Source organism: Ochotona curzoniae, unplaced genomic scaffold, assembly GCF_017591425.1.
Source record: "Ochotona curzoniae isolate NIBS_2020 unplaced genomic scaffold, NIBS_Ocur_1.0 contig_908, whole genome shotgun sequence".
Taxonomy (NCBI): Eukaryota; Metazoa; Chordata; class Mammalia; order Lagomorpha; family Ochotonidae; genus Ochotona; species Ochotona curzoniae.
The window spans coordinates 14,394,945-14,409,899 of NW_024466607.1; the positions used below are offsets into that span (position 1 = coordinate 14,394,945).

The following is a 14,955-nucleotide window of genomic DNA, read 5'->3' on the forward strand; positions in this document are numbered from 1 at the left end:
ACCCATATGGGAGACCTGGGAGAAGCTCCTGGGCTCCTAGCTTCGGACCAGCACAGCTCTGGCTGTTGCAGCCACTTTGGTAGTCAACCAGTGGACACAAGATCTTTCTCTCTGTCCCTTCCTCTGTGTACCTCCCTTTTTTTTTTATTTTTTTAATTTTTTTTATTGGAAAAGCGGATATACAGAGAGGAGAGACAGAGAGGAAGATCTTCCGTCCGATGATTCACCCCCCAAGTGAGCGCAATGGGCGATGCTATGCCGATCCAAAGCCAGAAGCCTCTTCTGGGTCTCCCGCGCGGGTGCAGGGTCCCAAAGCTTTGGGCTGTCCTCTGCTGCTTTCCCGGGCCACAAGCAGGGAGCTGGAAGGGAAGCGGGGCTGCCGGGATAGAACCGGTGCCCATATGGGATCCCGGGTGTGCAAGGTGATGACCTTAACCGTTGCGCCACCGCCCCGGGCCCTGTACCTCCCTTTCCAATAAAGATAAATAAATCTAAAGAAAAAAAAATCGTGTAAAAAACAAACAAAAAATTACTTCTCAAATTGAAACATATTTCCTAAGATTTAGTAGGATGGAGTTCCAAGCTCTTGGCTTCAGCCTGGCACAGCCCTGATCACCTGGAGGAGTGAACCAGCAAATGGAAAATCTTTGCTACCCTGCCTTTCAAAGAAACAATAAATAAAGGAACGGGTAGCTTCGTGACACAGTGGGTTAAATCACCCTTTCATAACCAGCATTCCACATAAGCACTAATTCAAATCCTGGTTGTTCCACTTCTGACCCAGTTCCCTGCTACTGCGCCTAGGAAAACACTGGAAAACGACCCAAGTACTCGGGCTCTTGCAACCACATGGGTGACCCAGATGGAATTCCAAGGTCCTAACTTTGGTCTGGCACAGCCCTGCCCATTGAAGGCAGTGTATGGAAGACCAATCTCTGTTGTTCTGCCTTCCAAACAAACAAAACAAATTTTAAAGAGAGAGAGAGACCGTCATCTGGAAGTGAGTATTGCACCACAATGGGGGTTAAGCTGCTACTTGGGACACTTGCCTCCCATGTCAGAATGCCTGTGGCCAGGAGCCAGCAGCATCCTCAGCTCTCCCACACGCGGTGCAGGCTCCCAAAACTGTGGGCCGTCCTCAACTGTTCTCCTAGGCCACAGGCAAGGAGCTGGATAAGGGGTGAAGCTGCTGGGACTAGGACCGGTGCCATATGGGAACCCGACACGTTGAAGACAAGAACTTTAGTCGAGAGGCCACTGGTCTAAAAATAATAAATAAATCTTAAAAAAAAAAAAAAGTCCAGAAGTAAATCTTTACTTAAGACCAACTGTTCTGATAAGACTGCCAAGATCATACAGTGTGAGAAACAGTCTCCTCAACAAATTATGCTGAAAAACTAGGAAATCATACTTAACATAAAATTCAATACTTTACACAATAAACTGAAAATGAGATAAAAGAAAAAAGAGCTAAAACTATAAACTCCTTAGAAGAACTCATAAACAAAAACCTTCATGATGGTGAATTTGGCAAGGATTTCTTGAATATGACATCAAAAGCATAAGCAACAAAAGATGAAACAAATTCATAAAATGGATTTCATAAAAAGAAAAACTCCTGCACATCAATAGACATTATCACAAGTGAAACAACAACCAATGGGATAAAACATCTGCAAATGCCTTATTTAACAAGGACTCTATCTGGAACATAAAGAACTCCAACAACTGAACAATTCACAACAAACCAATTCACAAATGAGCAGAAGACAGACACTTCCCTAAGGGTAAAAAAAAATGGTTAATGTATCTGAAAACATGCTAAAACAATACCACGCATCATCAGGAAAATGAAAATTAAAATCATGAAATACTACTTGATACCCACAACAAAACAAAAAACCTAAAACAATAACATATTCCTGTAAAAACAAAGTGGCATGTTTGTGCATTACTATTGAAAACGTGAAATGGTGGGCCCTGCATAATAGCCTAGTGGCTAAAGTCCTCGCCTTGCATGTGCCAGGGTCTCATACAGGTGCCAGATCATAACTTGGCTGCTCCACTTCTCATCCAGCTCTGTGGCCTCAGGAAGCAGTAGAGGACAACCCAAAGACTGGTGATCTGCATCCACATGGGAGACTCAGAAGAAGCTCCTAGGTTCAGATTCCTCATTTGGGCAGTGAACCAGCAGATGGAAGATCTTTCTGTCTCACCTTCTCTCCAATCTGCTTTTCCAATAAAAATAAGTAAATATTTGGCCCAGCGCAATAGCATAGTAACTAAAGTCTCTGCCTTGCATGCGCCAGGATCCCATATGGGCACTGGTTCATGTTCCAGCTGCTCTACTTTCCATCCAGCTCTCTGCTTGTGGCCTGGGAAAGCAGCAGAGGACGGCCCAAAGCCCTGGGACTCTGCACCTGCATGGGAGACCCACAGGAGACTCCTGCTCAGCTCCAGCCTTTGTGGCCACTTAAGAAGTGAATCAGCTGATGGAAGATCTTTGTCTCTTGTCTCTCTGTGTGTCTGACTTTCCAACAAAAATAAAACATTCTGTAAAAAAAAAGTAAATATTAAAAAAAGAATGAAACTGATACATTTTACAATTTGGATGGGAAATAGAAATGAAAAACAATTTGTTAAGTGAAATAAATCAGACACCTCTTTTTTGAGGTCTTCCTTGAGTCTCGGCAAATTTATATAAAGTAGAAGAGAGAGTGCCAGGGGCTGAAGCGACAGTGAAGGGTTGTTTAATGAGCAGACCCCTGGAAGGGACAGTGACGACTGTAGCAAACATTGTGAATGTATTTACTATCATTGAATAGTACACTTTAAATGGTTAAAGTAAGTTTCATGCACATTCTTCCACAATTTAAAAAAAGTCACCAAATAATTGGGGGGAATGGTGTATCATGAGTGGAGGATACAGATTAAATGAGTGTCCCTGAGTTAATCAGCAAATACAAGAGATAATTTAGTGATTGGAACACAAAGGATCACACACTCAAATACACATCTAAATTTTACCATAACAGTCATTAACAAACAAGGGAGTCATTTTTAATTTCTCTTAAAAGATTTATTAATTTATTTGTGTATTTGAAAGAACTAGAGAGAGAAAGGGAAAGACACAAAGATCTTCCATCCACTGACTGACTCCTCTGAAGGCTAACAGCCAGAGCTGGGCCAGGTCAAATCCAAGTGTTGAATCCGGGCTTTGGGTGGCAGAGGTCCACACACTCAGGCCACACTCTGCTGCTTCTCCAAGGCCATTAGCAGGGACATAGATTCAAAGTGGGCCAGTTGGTGCCACAGCAGAGGAAGGAGAACAGAACAAACTTCACAGCAATTTTCTGGGTGACTGGAGAATCTAAGGTCGACTATGTCAGCCAATGGACCTTGGAAAGATTTCCTCAACTTTGGATCTGCAAGATCGACAGCATGTCAAACTATCGAAACCACCTGAACAGAACCCTTAGAACATGCTCCACATCAGGGGCCCTAGAGTGACACCGGGTGGCCGTCCCCCATTCCTAGGTACTGAGGCAGTTGGGAGGCTGGGTGCGGCTCTCCCCTAATTCTCCACCTTCCCCCAGATACAGGAAGAAAAAGCAAATTTGGAAACAATGGTCTCACCTACTTACCCTTGATTCTTCCCACTCTAACCAACTAGGTAAATATCATCAAAAATATTCTTTTTTTTAAGTGGACCATTTGGGATACAAATTGTCATTCACATGGGATGCCAGGTTGCAGCTTAACCCATTACTCCACAGCATCAGCCTCAAAGAAGTCTTTTTTAATGTGTAAGGCTTATCACAAAATTTACTGTCTTAAAAACTTAGCATGATTTAGTACAGAGAAAAAAGTTTTAAAAAATGAGTACAGAGTCTCCCCGAGAAGCTGCTGAACTTATCTGGACAATAAGATGCTGGACTCTATGCTAGGTATATGCTTGCAACGAAGGAATCTCAACTGAACTTGAACTGTGGTTATGCAGCAAGGTGGAGGAATCCACCATGGGGGGGAGGGGTGGGGGGAATCCCAGTGCCTATAAAACTGTATCACATAATACAATGTTATTAACAATAAAAAAAAAGGGGGGAAATAAGTACAGAGACCTATAGAACTATGTCTCATAATACAATGTAATCAATAAAGAAACAACACAAATTAAAATGGGGAGGGGGCTGGCATTGTGGCACAGCCAATAAAGGTGTTGCCTGCAATGCCCGCATCCCATAGGATGTTGGCTTGTGTCCAGTTGTTCCATTCTTAACCCACTCCCTATTAACCACATGGAGAAAGTAACAAAAGATGACCCAAGTGCTTGGGCTCCTGCCACCCACCGGGGAGACTTAGAGGAAGCTCCTGGTTCCTGACTTTGGTCTGCTCCAGCCCCAGCCACTGCAGCCATCTAGGGGGTGAACCAGAGGATGAAAGATCTGTCTTTCCCCCTCTTTTCAAATATACATGTTTCTTAAAAAAAAAAAAAAAAAAGGAAACAAAGAATAAGGAACAAAATGTGGCTACAAAAACATAACCACAATAAAGTTGAGAATAGGAACAAAATGTTACCAATTTTACACCAGGAGTCAATGCATTGGCTCAACAGGCTAATTCTCCACCTCCAAATGCAGGCATCCTACATGGGTGCCAGTTTGTGTCCCAGCTGCTTCACTTCCCATCCAGTGCCCTGCTTGTGACCTGGGAGGGCAGCAACAAGAGAATGGCTCAAAGCCTTGGGATCCTGCACCCACAGGGAAGACCCAGAAAAATCTGGCTTTAGATCAGCTCAGCTCTAGCCATTGCGGCCATATGGGGAGTGAACCAGCAGATGGAAGATCTTTCTGTCTCTCCTTCTCTCTATAAAGCTTCCCTGCCTTTCCAATGAAAATAAATGTTAAAAATTTTATGGACTTTGTGTGGTAGCCTAATGAATAAAGTTCTTGCATGCACTGGGAACCAATATGGGCAATGGTTCATTTCCCAGCTGCTCCACTTCCCTTTCAGCTCTCTTACTGTGGCCTGGGAAAGCAGTCAAGGAAGACCCAAAGCCTTGGGGCCCGCCACCCACATGGAAGACCCGGAAGAAGCTCCTGGATTTTTATTGGGTCAGCTCCTTTGCAGCCACTTGGGGAGCGAACCAGTGGATAGAAGTTCTTTCTCTCTCTCTCTCTGTAAAGTTGACTTTCCAATAAAAATAAATCTTTTTTTTTAAAAACTATGCTAAAATTTGAGAAAATGAACAGACTATGCAATCATTAAAAAGCACACTTTAAATCAGAAACAAAATTAATACAGAAAGAGCAAGCCAGAGATACCAGGACATAAACTGACTCTGAGTTCCACCGTGGCCAGAGGAAAAGAGCAAACATCACTGAAAGTTCAAAGGACTTAAGCAGCTCAGCCAGTGTAGGCCCTGGCTGGAAGGAAATGTCTCAGCCTTAGAGGCTCCTTGCATACTTCTTACAAAAACCACCAGGCAAGCCAGCGTGGCCACACAGAGTGGTCTGAGTGAGAACTGGAAGAGGAGTTAGCATTTCTGTTTCCTCACCATCTGGAGGAATAAATGAGATGCTGCTTCTCTTCTGCACAGCTTCCAGCAAGTTCCCCCTCCTGCTGAGCTCAGGATGGTTTGGGGGAAGTCAAGATTATCCTCCCTGATAAGACACAGAAAATGTAACAATTTCCACTGCCTGTTAAAGGTAGGTCTTCCCCCCACCCCCAGACTGAAAAAAAAAAAAAAAAGCTGAAAGGCAGAATGACAGATTTAGGACACACACACACACACACACACACACACACGGAGAAGAGAAAGAATATGAATATATGAGAATGAATCTATCTTCCATCTACTGGTTCAAAAGCCTAGAACAGCCAGAGTTGGACAAGCCACAGCCAGGAGCCCAAAACTATCTGGGCCTCCAATGTGGGAGGCATGGACCCAAGCACTTGGGCCATCACCCACTACTTCCAGGCACACGAGCAGGGAGCTAGCCCAGAAGTAAAGACCCAGAACTCAAACTAGCAATCTGATTCCTGCTAGCATCCACTACCACCACGAGTCCACACCCAGCCCTCCAGTCACTGTCACCTCTGTGGTTAGAGGGCAGGGAGGGTTACACCTGCACACCACTGTCAAATGCAGCCAGGGATTAGGCCTGAACGGAAGGCCCTGACCACAACGTGGAGAGTGGCAAGCTGCTGACCCTAACTGGAACCCTTCCATGTGACAACAATTTTCTGAGAGGTGAAACTCAAGCCCTTGGCCAAACGCTACAAATCGCATTTCACAAAGCTCCTCAAAGGAAAAAAACTTACTTGAAAACATAAAAATAAACCAGATTTTGTTTTTTAAAACGCATTGCTGAAGGGTAGGCATTTGGCCCAGCAGCTAAGGCCGGCTGGGACGCCAGCCTCCTATATCAGAGTGCCTGGGTCCAAGCCCTAGCTGCTCCTGATCCCAGCACCCTGCAAGTAAGCAGCTCAAGCAGCTGGATCCCTGTCACCATGTGGAGACGCACTGAGTTCCAGCCTTCAGACTGGCCACCTGGGCATCTGAGGAGTGACTCGGAGGACAGAAGCTCTTTTTTGGGGGACAGTTACTGTTGAGTGCTTTTTCACATGAAAAGATATTCACTGTATAATGCAGAAAACAGATACAAAACTGTAGGATCCCACTGCACAAAAAGTGAATGAGACCCCTGCCCTGCCATGGTTACAGAAAGGGTTACAGACAATTTCAATTTTGTGTGTTTTTAGCTTGAATATTAAGTTTTCTTTCACACGGAAAACTTGTATTAATAATCAAGCAAACTCAAACATGGGACTGCAGGAAAAAATGGAAATAGCATTGTAATTGAGAATACAAACTTGATTATGCCATCATCCAAAAGTAAGAAGAAAATTGGCCATAAACAAAAGTCAAGTACGGACTTGACAAAGCTGTCCTATAAACTGACAGACGCTAATGGGACTCAGCGGGAAACGTGCTAGAAGCACTGGCACCAGGCTCCAGCTTCAGTGCATTTACATGGAGCGCCCCAAGTCTCATCACCAGGCCAGCAGCAGCTGTTGCTCCTGGAAATTTGTTTAAAATTCAGGTTTTGGGACACAACTCTGACCCACACCATCAGTGTCTAGCGGTGGGGTTAAAACAAACCATCCAGGTGATTTTGATTCATGCTGAAGTTTGAGAACCACTGACGCAAAGTAAAAGTATCTATCCAGGTAGGATTAAAACCCATCTGTTATTCTAATTCAAACTCCTGAACAAACATTGAAATAAGCTGGAAGATGATACAGATCGTTTTTAATTAAATAGAATTTTGGAACTGCTGATTTTGAGACAATTTTGAGACAAGGTACCAACAACTACAGTGGAATACAATGAAAAAAAAAAAGTAGTGCACAAAAATGACAAGAAATCAATGTATTTCCAATTTCAATATTTAGAATACTTGAAAATACTCAAAGTTAGGGAATGACATATACACAACCATTTATTTTTTTAGGATTTATTTTTTAATTGGAAAATCAGATATACAGAGGAGGAGAGAGAAAGAAGATCTGTCTGATGATTCACTCCCCAAGTGTCCAAAATGGTTGGAACCGAGCTGGTCCGAAGCTAGGAGTCAGAAGCTTCTTCCAGCTCTCCCACCTAGGTGCAGGATCCCAAGGCTTTGGGCCGTCTCAACTGCTTTCCCAGGCCACAGGGAGGGGGCTGGATGGAAAGCAGGGCACCAGGATTAGAACCGGCGCCCAAAAGGGATCCCTGCGCATTCAAGGCGAGGACTTTAGCCACTAGGCTACCACGTCAGGTCCATATGCAACCATTTAACTATCATGTTTACGAGAACTGTCTGAGGCCCTCTGGCCTCCGTTAACATGTTTAAAATAGAACAAGTCCAGCAAGGGACACTGTGGCATTGTACCACAGTTGGTTAACACAACCACTGCCACACCTGGCTCCTACTGCTCTAGCTTGGACCCACTCCCTATGGGAAAAAGAAGTACCTGGGAAGACGAGAGTAATGGCTCAAGTGCCTGGGTCCCTCCCACCCAAGTGGGCGACCTGAATGAATTTCCAGCCACCTGGCTTTGGCCTGTTCACCTGGCTGTTGTGGACATTTGGGAGTACGCCAGCAAATGGACTCTGTCTCCACCCTCCTGTTAGTCATTCCCTCTCTGTCGTACTGCCTTTCAAACACTAAATATGTGCTCTTTATTTCTGCTAAAGATTCACGAACAAAAGTTTAACTTCCAGGCTTGTCTAAGGGGTGATGCAGTAATCACAGGTTCAAATTTAAGATTGGTGTAGGCCTGGCGCAACAGCCTTGCATGTGCTGGGATCCCACGTGGGCACCAGTTCATATCCTGGCTATTCCACTTCCCATCCAGCTCCCTGCTTGTGGCCTGGGAAAGCAGTCGAGGATGACCCAAAGCCTTGGGACCCTGCACTGGCATGGGAGACCCAGAAGAATCTTCTGGCTCCTGGCTTTAGATCGGCTCAGCTCCAGCTGTGGGACCACTTCGGGGGTGAACCAGCAGATGAAGATCTGTCTTTCCTCTCTGTAAATCTGCCTAATAAAAAAATCATTATATATATATATATAAACAAAATTGGTACTATATTTGACATAGACTATTCAAATAACAGATCCTTTCACATTATGATTGCAATTTTATGAACAATTCTTAAGTGACTATTAATACGAAATACTATTCTTTCTGATTACATGTAACTACAACAAACCTGACTTTTGAATAAAAGAGCACACTCCAACAATCTGAGTATTTAGGCTTTCAGAAGATTCTGAGTACTGAAACAATGGTTCTCCAATACTTTAACCATCCACTCCCAACAGCAGAGTTGGGTATGCACTCTCAACACGCTTACTTATACCTAACTTCCATATACACACTATTGTAATGAAGATGTACATATAAAACACATCATGAAGAAGTTTAAAACGCTAAGATCAGTTTCAATACTTTTTCTTCAGACATTAACAAGCATTCCCAAGTCTTCTGCACACACTCCCTCAGGTCTTCACTGCAAAGCTCATCTACAACCTTCCTCAAGCCCACAAGCATCTTCTTCCAGCAGTGACCCGGACCTGCAGACTGAGACCCAGGCTGCCTCCATCGGCCACCACCTGCGTCAGCTCTCCATGGTCTGCCAATGAAGCAACAAGAGGCTGGGTCAGCAGGTCCCAGAGTCACATTCAGACCAGGACTCTGCTGTCAGACAAACACGCACAGAAGCTGTGGTGACCCAGGGTCAGCCAGATAACGTCTCTAAATCTCCAAGCCCACTCTGGCCCTGAATATGATCCACATGTGTCTGTGATTGCCTCACCTTTCAAATAGACCACACGCACGCACGCACCAGTTGCAAACCCTTTACCTGATTCTTAGGCAAACAACGGAGACTGTGTGGAAGGGCTTTACCCAGGAGCCTCACTCCCGACCCTCGACCCTCGACCCTGGCTGGCCAGGTCGGGAAACGCAGCAGGTTGCAGGACCAGCCATAGCCTTACAAGTGACCCTAACAGCTGGGATTTATGAAGCGCTGCTGAGCAAAGGGAGTGGACTCACAAGGCATGAAGTAGGGCTGCTATTACTCCCTGACACAGGGGAGGAAACGGGCTCCAACAGAAGTTGAGAAAAAAAGTGGTAGGAGGACTCCAGCAACATCATCTCAACTGCTAAGCATGCGGGTCAAGTGAAATAAGCTAATGTTAGAGCACCCAGCCCAGCACAGCACCCGACAGTACAAACTCAGTAATTATCACCCCAGAATTATTACTTAGGACAGCAGAAATCACCAGGACCCTGCTTCTTCAGCCAACCCGGGAAGGCAGCAAGTTGTAAACGGACGCAGCTCAGGCCCACCTGGCCAGAAGGGTTTCATTCGCCAGTATGGGGGTGGGGAGGAGGACCCTGGGAGCCCACCTGCCTGCTGACACCTGATGACATGAGCTACACCTGAGCACAAGCGGACAGAGGCCCACAGGCAGCGGTCTTTCCCAGCTGGAGAGCTGACATGCTCACAACGTAAACGCCAGCTACAACGGTATTTCTCGTTATAAACCAGGTGTAAATTTTGACCCTCCTCCTGACTAACTTAACTTGGATGCATGTAGGGGTGTGTGAAGACGATGAAGCACATAGCAGCAGAGACGAGACCGCCAACGCCAGGTCAGTTCCTAAGACAGGAAAACCAAGTCTTCCAACTCTAACCCATGGCCAGAAGAAGGAAGGCGGAGATCACCGCGTGTTTTTCCACAGCAGCCTCCCAGGGGGGAATGCTGCAAACATGTTGGGAGATCTGAACCCCAACTGGCCTGAGCATTCACGACAGACAACACACTCTTCCAGAGGCATCACTGAGGGGGGACTGAGCACTAAGGAGCTGTCCCGGACGTCCTGCACCCCAGCAGTGGCCCTCAGCACAGCACAGCAGTTAGGGGCGCAGGACCCACAGACTCCTGGCCAAAGCAAACACGCACAACCAACGGCACCCAGGAACACCTCTTCTCTGTCTCCCTGGGCCATGATGACCAAAGCCCAGCAGCCGGCCCTGACTGTCACTGCCCCCCAAGTCGGGATGGGGAGGCAGGAGCGCCAGGCACCCGCAACCCTGACCCCCGGGGCTCACCGCTCCGGCAGCCGGGCCATCTGCACAACCTCCCAGCGGCTCAGCGCTGACACCGGCACCACAGAACGCCGCCCGAGCCACTAAACCCTCCTAGAAGTAAACAAGAAGCCACCATAGTGAGCAGAAACAAAACAAAACAAAACACTAATAACCAAAATAAAAAAGCTTGGGTCACTGCCGCAGCCCGCCGACCCCCTATCCCCCAACACACCCCGGGGAGAGCAACAGCGCGCCTCACACCTGCCCACATGGACACGGGTGGACAGCACGCTCTCCACAGCACTGCACGCCCACAGCACGTTCTAGAACCCACAGCTGTCCCGGCCGGCCGGTCCCTAAGGCGCGAGTTCTCCCCGCCTCCTCCCCCCACACACACGCCCCGTTTGGGCGGCGACCCTTGAGGACCGGGAGGAGCACGGGGTCGGGGCGAGGCGGTGGGCACAGCCGGGCGACGGCGCGCGGGCACGGACAGGCCCCCGGCGAGGCCGCGGGCTCCCGGGCCGGCCGTGCGGCACGGCTGCTGGACAGCGCCCACGCCCGCGCGCCCCGAGCGCCCGCGGCCCCTACCCGGAACTCGGCGGTCCGCGCGGCCGGAGGCCTCCGCCGGGCCCCGCGGGGGCGCGCGGCGCGGTACCTGTGGCGGCCGCGGCTCCCGGGCGGCGACGGAGGCAGGGCGCGGCGTGCGCCCTCGGGGCCCGCGGTCCGGCGAGCAGCGTTCTCCTTGTCCCTCCCCGCGCCCGGCGCCCGCGCAGCCCGCTGCCCCTTCACCTCTCACCTCCTACCTTTCCCCCTCACGCCCGGCCTCCTTCTCCACACGCGCTCCCGGCGGCGACGTGCGCAGGCGCAGTCGAGCCCCGCCCGCGGCTCCCGCGCGCCCTCCGGCGGCCACGGGGCGCACCGCTGGAGGTGCCGGCTGCTCTGCCTTGTGTCCACAGAGCAGAGGCGGCCAGAGTGCTGGACCGCGCTGGGCCGAGCCCTCCCCGCCGACCCCTTCCCTTGGCATCGCTGCAGACCGCGGCCAGGCCGGTCCCCGCAGCAGAAGGGCGGGCTGAGCGCGCTCGGCTAAGCCCTATCCAAACCCTGCCTGTTGCGGCTCCATCCTAAACCCTTGCTTCAGATAGGGGATAAAACAAACCGCTTCAGGTGCGATGCTTAGTTTCTCACGCTTACCTAAAACATCTTTCCCTTTAATTCAGCGCCGACCATCCCATGAGAGCCAGCAGATAAAAGTTCTTTCTCCCTGTAACTCTGTCTTTCAAATAATTTTTTTTTTTCCTAAAAAAGGAAATGATGTAAATTCTCACTACCTGACCTTCTACCCAGGGCCCATCCATCTCAGCTAACGCTCAGAACAACCTTGAAAAGCAGAAGCTGTGCGGACTTTGACAGAAGCCTTGGGGACAGGAGATGAGACCAGTGCTTCAGACGCCCAAAGCTGGTGTCCCCCTTGGTTCCTCCGCCTACCATCCAGCTTCTCGCTAACAAGGTAGGCAGCCCGGGGGGACAGCGCAGGCACCTGGACTCCCGCCGCTCAGCCACGCCTGGGAAAGATCTGGGTGGAGTTCCTGGCTTCACCTGGTCCAGCTCTGGAGTATCTGGAGAGTGAACCAGTGGTTAGACAATCTCCCCCGCCCCCTCTGCTTTTCAAATAAATAAATCTTACCAGAAAAAAAAATCTCAAATTGAAAGAAAAAATAATAATCCTTCCTCTAGAGAGATTATGCCCAAGGATATGAAGAAACTGTCCTGGGTCAGGGTCTGGGCAGGTGGACTACACAGTCCACCCCAGCTGCCTCAGCGTCAGTCACACACGTGGATGTCTTTGGAATAGCTTGCCAGGAATTAGGCATCAGTGACAGCAGCTGCTGACATGGTCAAGCAGAAAAAGCCACATTAAAAGGCCTTTCCGAATTCTGACAGGAGCAGGGAGCGTTAACCTCAGGATCCAAGATGCAACACTTTTCACAAAACATTTATTAGAAACATAGTGACAGAGAAAGACAAAGAGACTAAGTTCTTGCCATCTGCTGGCTCACTCCCCAAATGCCTGCAGCAGCGGGTTGGGCCGCACTAAACCAGGAGACAGGCACTCCCGCCAGCTCTCACTGCCAAAGCAGCAGGGACACAAGGCCTCCTGCCAGCACCTGCGTCCTCCCAAGTGCACTAGAAGGAACCCTGGTCAGAAGCAGGCGTAAAGGCCCGGCACAATGGCTCAGTGGCTAAATCTTTGCTTACATACATGTCAGGTTCCTATATAGGTGCCAGAAGTGGGCAGTTGCTCCACTTTCCATCCAGCTCCCTGCTTGTGGCCTGGGAAAGCAATAGAGGATGGCCCAAAGCTTTGAGACACTGCTCCTATGTGGAAAACTTGGGTGGCGGGGCAGGGGGTGGGGGGCAAGTAAAAGCTCCTGGCTCCTGGCTTCAGATCAGCTTAGCTCCAGCTGTTGTGGCCACTTGGGGAATGAACGAGCAGACAGAAGAAGATCTCTCTCTCTCTCTTGCCATCTCCTCTCTGTAAATCTGCCTTTCCAATAAAAAATAATTCTTAAACAAACAAACAAACAGCAGCAAGGGTAAAACTTGGACCCCCCAGGCACTTCAATACAGGATGCAGACATAGTGAATTAACCCTCTGTGCCAGAATACCTGCCTCCAACCTGAAACATGACCTTGATAATTTTTTTAAACTTTATTGAGCCCAGTGCAGCAGCCTGGTAGCTAAATCCTCACCTTACATGCACTAGGATCTCATATGAGTGCTGGTTCGTGTCCCAGCTCCTCCACTTCCCATCCAGCTCCCTGCTTGTGGCCTGGGAAAGCAGTTGAGAACGGCCAAAAAGCCTTGGGACCCTGTGCATACATGGGAGATCCAGAAGAAGCTCCTGGCTTCAAATCAGCTTAGCTCTGGCTGTTGCAGTCACTTGGGGAATGAATCAGCAGATAGAAGATCTCTCTATTTTCTTGTCTCTGTAGATCTGCTTTCCAGTAAAAATAAATCTTTAGAAAAAATATTTCTTGTTTATATATTTGAAAATCACAAGTACAGAGAAACTCTTCCATCTGCTTGCTCACTTCCCAATGGCTGCAAGACAGGGCGGGGCCAGGCGGACTCCAGAAGCTTTTTCTAGATTTCTAACCTGGATGCAGGGACCCACGCACTTGGGCCATTTTTTTTTTGCTGCTTTCCCAGGTGCATTAGAGCATTAGCAGGGAACTGGATCAGAAGTGGGGCAGTCAGGATTATGAACCAGTTCTCATATGGGAAGCTGGTGTAGCAGATGGAGGGGACAGAAGTTTAACATTCTATGTGACCACATTCACTGTGGGTTTTTTTTTTTTTTTACCTACCAAGCTCCTCCCATGTCAGACACCAAGGATATAATAAGTTAATTCCTGCAATAAAGAACCTGTCTTAACACAAACCTCTAAACAATTTACAGGCAGCCTAACGGTTATTAAGTTGCTGGGTTCCTGCCAGAGGCAGGCTCTGCTATATACTCTCATTATAGCCCTATCTCATATCAGGCTCCTGATGGTCCTTAGGGGCAGATAAGATAAACCCCAGTTTAAGGATGTGACAGATGGGGCATCCAGAGCTTTAGCAATGGCTGCCAAGACAGGCTGGTACAGCCAGCCACCCCCAAATTCCCCAAGGGCAAGGGGAACAGCAATCCCAGAGAGAATGGTCCCTGGGCAGCACCTTGCTGGTTGCTGTTTGCAGCAGCGGCTAACACTGGATTCATGTCCAAGGCTTACTTTCTTGTCTTCACTTTCTGATCCCCCTAACCCTACAAACCCCTTGTCTTAGGCACCACAGCCTCTCCATCCTATAGATGAGGCAACAGGCCTAGACAGGTTAAGCACCTTGAGTAAAGTCATTATCCTGATGGTTCCATTGTTCCTTTCCCAGTAACTGGATCCCAAGCGTGCACACTCACACACTCACACACTCACACACTCACACTCTCTACCCATTAACAAGTGGCTGGGTGTCTCCTCACAGGGTGAGTGCACTATGGCCATGTATCTTACACAGTCAGTAGAGTGTGAGTGAGCATGATCCATACCAGCTCAAACAGAAGCCTTTAAGAGTCACTGCTGGGTCCAACGTGGTGGCCTAGCAGCTAAAGTCCTCACCTTGAACGCACCGGGATCCCATGTGTGCTGGTTCTAATCCCAGCAGCCGTGCTTCCCATGCAGCTCCCTGCTTGTGGCCTGGGAAAGCAGTCAAGGACGGCCCAAGGCTTTGGGACCCTGCACCTATGTGGGAGACCTGGAAGAAGTTCCTG

General features: G+C 48.4%; 1 protein-coding gene across 4 annotated transcripts in view; it reads right to left on the reverse strand.

Moving 5' to 3' along the window:
- The window catches only part of LOC121165663 (SREBF chaperone), a 50,107-nt gene extending 38,592 nt beyond the window's left edge, over positions 1–11,515 (reverse strand). Inside the window, exons 1-2 of one of the 4 annotated variants that reach the window (XM_040994378.1) lie at positions 10,878–10,893; positions 10,667–10,756 (exon numbers count right to left, since the gene is read on the reverse strand). The gene's annotated coding sequence lies outside the window, so the exon portion shown is untranslated. Of the gene's footprint in view, positions 1–10,666; positions 10,757–10,877; positions 10,894–11,300; positions 11,327–11,441 lie in introns of those variants that run through there. The other 3 variants (XM_040994377.1, XM_040994376.1, XM_040994375.1) reach the window with 3 other exon arrangements.
- Between the last annotated feature and the right edge of the window lie 3,440 nt (positions 11,516–14,955).